This window comes from Mus musculus, chromosome 18, assembly GCF_000001635.26.
Source record: "Mus musculus strain C57BL/6J chromosome 18, GRCm38.p6 C57BL/6J".
NCBI classification, from domain to species: Eukaryota; Metazoa; Chordata; class Mammalia; order Rodentia; family Muridae; genus Mus; species Mus musculus.
Window position 1 is genome coordinate 28,026,266 of NC_000084.6, and position 7,476 is coordinate 28,033,741.

The 7,476-nt window shown below is 39.2% G+C and overlaps 1 long non-coding RNA gene across 1 annotated transcript; it reads right to left on the reverse strand.

Moving 5' to 3' along the window:
* Nucleotides 1–3,509: 3,509 nt before the first annotated feature.
* Nucleotides 3,510–7,254, reverse strand: Gm33805. Its single transcript, XR_386132.2, has 3 exons — nucleotides 6,840–7,254; nucleotides 6,513–6,685; nucleotides 3,510–4,032 (listed from the first exon to the last, which is right to left on the reverse strand). It is a non-coding gene; the product is annotated as a predicted gene, 33805 (long non-coding RNA).
* Nucleotides 7,255–7,476: the final 222 nt, after the last annotated feature.

The following is a 7,476-nucleotide window of genomic DNA, read 5'->3' on the forward strand; positions in this document are numbered from 1 at the left end:
TTAGACTATGCTTGCTGAGCCCCCACCATGAGTTAATAGTGGCCTTGAGCACATTAAGCATCTTTTCTGTAAGCAGATTCTGTGGGGGTCTGGGAAACTTAATTCCCTATTGCAGTTTCCTCTAAAGCTAAAAATGTCTTAGCTTATTATGATTCTAGGGCCTTCTCTAGCTCAGTCATCAAGGTCTAAATGAAGTGTGCATATCCTGGAAGGTTCTGGTTTCTATGAATATATAAGTGGTGGTTTGTAAAGGAACCCTGTAGAGGCAGCCAGATCTTTAACAAGCATGGTCCAATGTAAAGAGATAACCAGGGCCTGAGAAATGATCTCTGCTGTGAGCATTTAAAATATAATTCAGCTAGATTGATTAAGAGTTATCTAGGAATTTGTCAGTGAGGGCATTACCAGATTGTCAAATACTGAGATGACAAACTGAGTATATGGATTATTCTCTTAAGAGATCCATAATGCAGTGGCTTTGTTGAGAGCCTGCGAAAGGAAGGGAGTGAGGCCTTCTTGGAGTAGGGCAGGAGGTCACTGTAATTTTGACCTGAAGTTATATCTTCCTCAAAACCTTCTTGTAGTATGCCCCTCTGCTTCATTTCTCCTATGAAATGATACCTTTGGCTTTTTGATCCAGCCCCTGTAATGCTCTACTTTACCCTAGTCACAGAACCAACAGAGCCATCCATGATGGACAGAAACTGAAGAAACAGTGAGCCAAAATAAACATTTCCCTATAAGTTCTTTCTACAAGGTATTTTATCACAGTCACACAAAGTAAGTGAAGAAACTTGCCATTCAAAAGCATAAAAAGACACAATATCTTGGCCCCCATTATTCAATGTGGAAAGGGAACTTCAGTAATAAGTCCTTAAACTCTTTATGATCTCTAAAGTACGTATTTCTTTGGCTAGTACTCCCAGTGCTTTGAATCCAGAGCCATTTGCTTCTTTAATGAATTGCACATGCCTTTCCTATGAAACAAACTTCAAGATTGACAATGTAAGATTTATCACCCACACATCCCTTTCTAGCTTACTAGTCAGCCATCTCCTCGGTTACTCAAACCATTTCAGTAGATCAGGGCTCAAACAGTACCTTCCACATAGAACATCCTTGATAAACACAGAGTGCACTAAATTTAATAAATGGAGAGTGCCACTCATTTGGGTTTTTAATACAAAATGGCCTTGGTGATTCTGTTTTAAAATATTTAGCAGCTCAGTTAAAAAACGCCCCTGTGAATCTTTTATGACATCATTTATCTTTCTATTTCTTTTCAGCTTTAAATTGCTCTGCCAGATTTATTTGCTGTTGCATTAGGTTTTTGTGTCAACCGGTTCTAGGCTTCTCTAATACAATTTGGTCTTTTTCAATGCAATGCTCAGGCTTGAATATTAAATTAATGATCCCTGTTAATATTTCCCATTTGCCTATTGGATGATGATACAATTCCACCTTCAGAAAGCGATCTATGTATGTACATATTGCCCAGTAATATCTGTGGATAATCTGCAGCTTCCCCTACCTCTTGCTGTGTGCACTCGAGGATTCTGCAACATACTTTCCCTTGGGCTGCTGTAGCATCCACTCTTATTCTATCATTTCTGTCATATGATGTTCCACTGTCTTCTATCAAATAAATTGTTTCAGGAAAATCCTGTCTGCTTTGCCATGTTTATTAAAAGCAGAATCTGATCAACAGCATTCCAATTATAAGTCTACAAAGAGGAAAAGACAATTGGGTTTTGAATTGAATCCCATCTGGACAGTCCTGTCATTGAGGGCACTGATAATACATTGCTTATGTATTTGTGCAGAGCATGCCAGAAGTGAATTCCACATCATTAAGAAAGCTCTCCATCGATCGCACACAAGCTGGCAGCTGTAACCAGCAAGGTGCAGAATCAAGTCTCCTTTACTACTGAATATGTATCATCATGGCTCCTGTGCATCCCAACCCTACATATGAGGTCTGCCAGACTCACAGCAGCTTGAAGAGCAGAACAGGGCTTTGCAATAAGGCTGTTCAACTTACTTATTATATAGTCCAGGATCTTGCATTTTAAACACCACAGACAAAGAACTTGGCACTCCTCAGCACTGCTGGTACTCTTGGCTCACACAAAGCATAAGAAGAAGCGAGTTACTCCTGCAAACACCCACACCAAGCCCCTGGCTGTAATCTGGTGAGGCATTTGAACCTGCACATTTTAGTCTCTTCTAATGAAGGTAGGAAATTATAGAATTCTCACTAGCAGACACATTGAATCAGATAGAGAGTGAGATGAGTAGGTTCAGCTATATGTGCTCTCTAATGTTTAAAATATCCTTGAAGTACCTACAATTATCTTTGGATATAAGATTTACAAGAGTCATTCTTCATTTGATTTTTGATTTTTGAAATAAATCATCAATTAGAAGCAAGGATATGTGTGTTAAAGTCTAGGGAGGTAGAGACAAGTATTATGGATGAAACCTAACCGATATGTTCACAGGGTCTTTGATTTTGGACAAGGTATTTTACATGCTATGCTTTAATATGTTCATATATAAAAGGGGATAGCACTTACTTAATGTTAGGAGTTGTGAAAAATAAATATATTGATTTAAGCCAACCACTTAGGGATGAGATTTGCAGAAAATAAGTCTCTGCTGCAGGGAATTGTGAATGAAGGACATCTCTGATCACACCTTATTTTTGATGTTGTATACCCCCCCCCCCACCACCACAGATGTCAGAACTAGTTGGCAAAAAGAGGCTCATGATTTATGTCGACATAGTAGAGATTGTCCTATATACTGTAAGTGTTAGCGGGGAAGCAATAGTTCTAATCTTCTTCATCTCTTTTTAAGTTTAGGGGAAAGTTGTGCTTTCTCAGTCAATATATGTTTTAATATTTGTAGAATGACATAGAATGAAACATTTGTTAAAATTAAGCAAGTATAGAGGACTAAGAGAACACTTGTTATACACAAACCTGTGAAAAAGATCTAATGCAATTTCCATCCATGGTTCCTGTCCACAAACTCAAAATACTGTGTGAGCCAGGAACTAGTGATATCTGCTGAAGAGCACTGAGGTTTGCCTAGAACATCAAAAGCCTCCCTGAAAACCATGTCCTCTTTGGCATGAAGTCCTTGTGAGACCTATATGTGTAGGTAGCTCAGGAGAGGCCACTGCAAGATCGCTGACCCCAATGCATTAACACATGATAGTATGTCACAGTAGTCTGCAGAACTGCTAGAACATTCTCAAAACCCCCCAAATCAGACAGCATGCTCTTCTGTCAATCACATGCATCTTGTCAAAAACAGTGAACGTTGCTGAGCTTCACACACCATACAAGTGTAAGATCTGACCCTGTACACTTATCAAACTTCGTTTTTTTTTTTCATTTTTTATTAGGTATTTAGCTCATTTACATTTCCAATGCTATACCAAAAGTCCCCCATACCCACCCACCCCCACTCCCCTACCCACCCACTCCCCCTTTTTGGCCCTGGCGTTCCCCTGTACTGGGGCATATAAAGTTTGCGTGTCCAATGTGTCTCTCTTTCCAGTGATCTAAACACTTAAGAATATACATCAACTTAGAGACTTCCTCTACAGTACAGAAAAACTCACAGGCAGTATCAGTTTTTATGAAATTGTTGTAATATATTAGTTAAGCTAGAACAAGCACATGGATCCCAAATCAAGAAGAACTCTTGCTCTCTGAAGAGGGTAAGGGTAGAAGTTACAGGAACCCTGCCTAGCCTACTTAAGAGAAAATGTAAAACAAGCCAGGTCAGCTGCAGAATTGCCTGTGCTTCTCAGGAGATCCTGTCATCACTCCTGGTGAACAATTCCTGTCACTTCAGCTACAGTCTTCCTCCATCCAGCACTCCTGTAGGATTTTATTTACCTTTCATCTTAGAGGAAAAGAGTTGAAAAATAGATTTTCATTGCAGTTAAACTTTTTCTTGTTAGCACCTTCTGTGGATTTCGGCTCAGACAATGTTTGCTTTGAAAGAGCAGTGTCGGGGCTAGAGGAGAAAATAAAGGGGAGGAGAAAAGTGGTTAAAAACTTAATTTAATATACACACTAAAGATGCTGAAAAATGCATTTATCCCAGTACCTCTACCTCCTAGTACTGTGAAGGAGTGTTTAGTTCTAATAGGCTTTCTGCTTCATCAGCTACAATAATTATTTTCCTTAATTTGCCTTGGACACTCTCTATAATGATCTCTGTGTTTGGAGGGGGTTGTAAGGGAGTATCTCTGTATAAATGAAAACAAAAAGCAAGAGTGTGGTTTGGTTTGCATCCTACATTTGGCATCCTTTCTCTATGCAGAACCCCACATGGATAATCCCTTTCTATCTGTGATAGTTAGAATTCTTGACATTGAGAGCATTCACCACTTCTGCCCATTCCTATTCCTAACCTCAAAGTAATTGGCTATTTGCTGTCTCTACCCTTTCCTTTAAAACTAGATCTGTCTCCCTGAAAGTTGTAAGAATGTTCTGTTCCTTACAAGATAACACAGAAACAATGATCCCCAAGATGTGTCAACGTATTATTTAAAAATAATATTAAGATCACACTTTAATCTGTGTTTATATCTCTTTGATCTGTATTTCCATCCTTTTTGAACTGTCACCTTCATCTGTTTCTGCAGGCTGCAAGTGTTAGGTACAGTTTTTAAGTCATCCCCACTCTGAAACCAACCCACAGGGAATTTTTCAGTGGTACCTTTCACAGTCAGCCCGATAGACTAAAGGCAGATGGAAAATTCCAGGGGTTCTGAACTGAGCAGTTAAATGATCATTTAGCGTGACACAAATCTGTGAGATATGTATTTTTAGCTTACTGTGCAGAGAGATAGAATAGAGACAATGCAGAGGGCCCTGGTGAGTTTGCTACATAGAAAAATGGTGTGGAGAAACTGTGGTTAGCAGATGATGATCTAGAAACCACCAAAGGCAGGTCTGAGGACAGCTGAGAGGCTATTCACAAACTCTTCAATCTGATATGCTGTCTTTGCAAATCTCAACTAAAACCACTCTTTCCCTTCCTGTTGTTAAGTTTTTCTATTTACATGGGCAACAGTAAGCTTGTATGGTTTCGTGTCCATTTTTACCCTTGCTAAACATTCGAGGCTCTGAGCAATGAACTGGTGGAATGTTGGAGCCCAACCTCCACATCCAAGCAAGCTTTCTTCCCACTGCTTTGCAATTCACTTCTTACCTAAAATAAAATAAATGAAAGTATGGTGTGGGAATGAATTGATCTCTTAACATTTAAATGTACATAGATGAAATGAAAACCATTGGTAATGTTACAGCCAGTAGTCTCGATTCTGCTTACATATGCTACACTACATGACTTGAGCACTTTGAATTCTTCCTGAAAAGCTTTCTGTAACCAAGATGGACAGATAATGGGAAACATGATATGTCAAAGACAAGTGTACATTTTATAATATCCTGTATGGCAGTTTCCTCTTATGCACAATCAATGATGATCTGTAATAGTCTTATCTAGAATCTGGTGTGCTAGTTGTTAGATTTGTCAAAGTAACACAAAGAGTGTCACCTGGGAAGGAACCACATTAAAGGAATTGCCTCCATCATTTTAGCTAGTTGGTATGTTTCTTTGGGGCATTTTCATACTTAATAATTAAAGTAGGAAGCCGTAGCCCATTGTGGGCAGTGCCATCCCTAAGGTGGACCTGGGCTAGATAAGAAAAACAGCTCAGTAAGTTAGGTTGAGCAAACTGCTAAGCAATGTTCCTCCATGGTCTCTGCTTCAGTTCCTTCTTCTAGGTTCCTGTCTTGAGTTTCTTGCTTAGTTTCTGTCAATGATTGACTATAACCTATAAATCATTTAGATCCTTTCTTCCTCAAATTGATTTTGGTCAGTGTTTTATTATAACAACACAAATCAAACTATAACACCACAAATCCCTCCCTGATGGAACAAAGAAAAGCTTTGCACCCTTGCATTCATAATGGATATTTAAGGCAAAGATAAGGATAACTATTGAGCACAATTATGCTGTCCATTATAAGAGAATGTCGATTTTGTCCAAGAATATTGGTAAAGTTGGGGCAGTGATAAATTCTTTCAGTTGCCAACAATAGAATAAAAAACAATATGCACAAATAGTGTGTCCTTTCAGATGATGAAAAGCACACTTCCTTTGCAGAATATATGTATATTTTCAGAATTTCTTGTATTGGCGTCTGAGAGAGACAACAAAATTAAGTACGTATTACGGAGTAAAAAACATGGTTCATGTGTTTGTGGAGAGGAACAAATCCTATGTCCACTCTCTCTTCTCACTGTTATTTGTACGTATTTAAGCACTTCAATTCCTGTAACTTCTGGAAATGCTTCTAATAGTGAAAAGCTCTCAGAAAGTGACCTAAAACATATCTACAGAAGACTAAGCATAGAGTTATCAATCCCAGAAATTATTTTTAATCATTTTTCTCAACAAAAGACAGCACAGTTGAACATACAGGCATTAGCCATAGCTCCCTTTTTCTTCATCAAGCACATCAACCAGTCTCTCCCCCACACAAAGTGTCTACTCCTCTCTCTGCGCATCATCCAGCTTCAGTGAGCCACCAGAGCATGTCCCCGCATGTACAGTCACCTTCTTGCTTCTGCTCCTGCTTTCATGGCTCTCTCACTGTAATTGAAAAGAGTGAGATTGTAAAATGTAAATCAAATTTAATGTTCTCACTATCAACCACATAATGGCTTCATACTTCACTCAGAACCGAAAGCAGACACTGGGCTCTGCCCTGATTCTGCTGTCCCAGACCAATCTTCATTGTACTTACTTTTATTTCTTTGAGAATGGATACTGCATGCCATGGCACATATGTCGATGTCGGAACACAACCTACAGGTATCAGTTTTCTTCTTCCCTGGTTTAGGTAAGAGTCACAGCTAAGGTCCTCAGACTTCCTGGTAGGATCCTAACCGACTGCACTGGTTCAATTAGTCATTGACGTTTAGGTTTCTTCATACTTCCTTTGTTGTAAAACAAAGTAAAGTAGTGTTGTAAAACAAAGTAAAACAGCGTAAAAACAGTGTTTCATCTTTGACCTAACATCTTTATACCTGGGGTCATCTTCTCCTGGAATGTTTGCAGGTATTTTACATTACACTGTTCTTGCACAGCTTTCAACTTAAAATGTGTCATGCTTTGAATATGCTTGGCCCAGGAAGTGGCACTATTTGGCGGTGTTGCCTGTTGAAGTAGGTGTGTCACTGTGAACATAGGGCTTTAAGACTCTCATCCTAGCAGCCTGCAAGTCAGTATTCTGCTAGTAGCCTTCAGATGAAGATATAGAACTCTCAGATCCTCCTGTACGATGCCTGCCTGGATGCTGCCATGTTCCTACCTTGATGATAGTGGACTGAACCTCTGAACCTGTAAGCCAGCCCCAATTAAATGTTGTTCTTTATAAAAGT